The sequence below is a fragment of the Bos grunniens genome, chromosome 4 (assembly GCF_055505025.1).
Source record: "Bos grunniens cultivar Pamir isolate PY7600 chromosome 4, Bosgru_T2T1.0, whole genome shotgun sequence".
Classification (NCBI taxonomy): domain Eukaryota; kingdom Metazoa; phylum Chordata; class Mammalia; order Artiodactyla; family Bovidae; genus Bos; species Bos grunniens.
In genome coordinates this window covers 23,614,285-23,614,775 of record NC_141168.1, presented here as the reverse complement: position 1 = coordinate 23,614,775, position 491 = coordinate 23,614,285, and the positions used below count along the sequence as shown (strand labels likewise).

The 491-nt window shown below is 44.0% G+C and overlaps 1 protein-coding gene and 1 long non-coding RNA gene across 5 annotated transcripts in view; both read right to left on the bottom strand.

Annotated features, from left to right (window-relative positions):
- Positions 1-491, bottom strand: part of CHCHD3 (coiled-coil-helix-coiled-coil-helix domain containing 3) — a 293,301-nt gene that overhangs the window by 144,777 nt on the left and 148,033 nt on the right. The window lies entirely within an intron of this gene.
- The window catches only part of LOC147373784 (uncharacterized), an 84,058-nt gene that overhangs the window by 40,598 nt on the left and 42,969 nt on the right, over positions 1-491 (bottom strand). The window lies entirely within an intron of this gene.

The following is a 491-nucleotide window of genomic DNA, read 5'->3' as shown; positions in this document are numbered from 1 at the left end:
CTAAAGTTTAAAAGGAACTGTTATTTTTTAAATTAAAGAAAAAAATGCTATTATTCATTTACCAATTGAGTCACATCTGTTGCAACATATATGCCACAGGATCTGATGTCAGTCTCATGGTGGTGACTCAAATTCAACTCTAGTAACTCTGCTCTGTTGCTGTCAGTTCTGCCATAGCTTTACAAACACAGGACCAAGCAATTCGAAAGGTGTAAGCAGTATGCTGTACATACACACACGTGCACAGGGTATGTGCCAACGATGGACAGTGCAAATGACAGTATCTATCACAGAGTGAAAGTGAAAGCCACTGAGTTGTGTCTGACTCTTTGCGACCCCATGGACTGTAGCCCACCAGGCTCCTCTGTCCATGGAATTCTCCTGCAAGAATCCTGGAGTGGCTAGCCATTCCCTTCTCCAGGGAATCTTGCCAACCCAGGGATCAAAGCCGGATCTCCTGCATTGCAGGTAGATTCTTTACCAACTGAGTC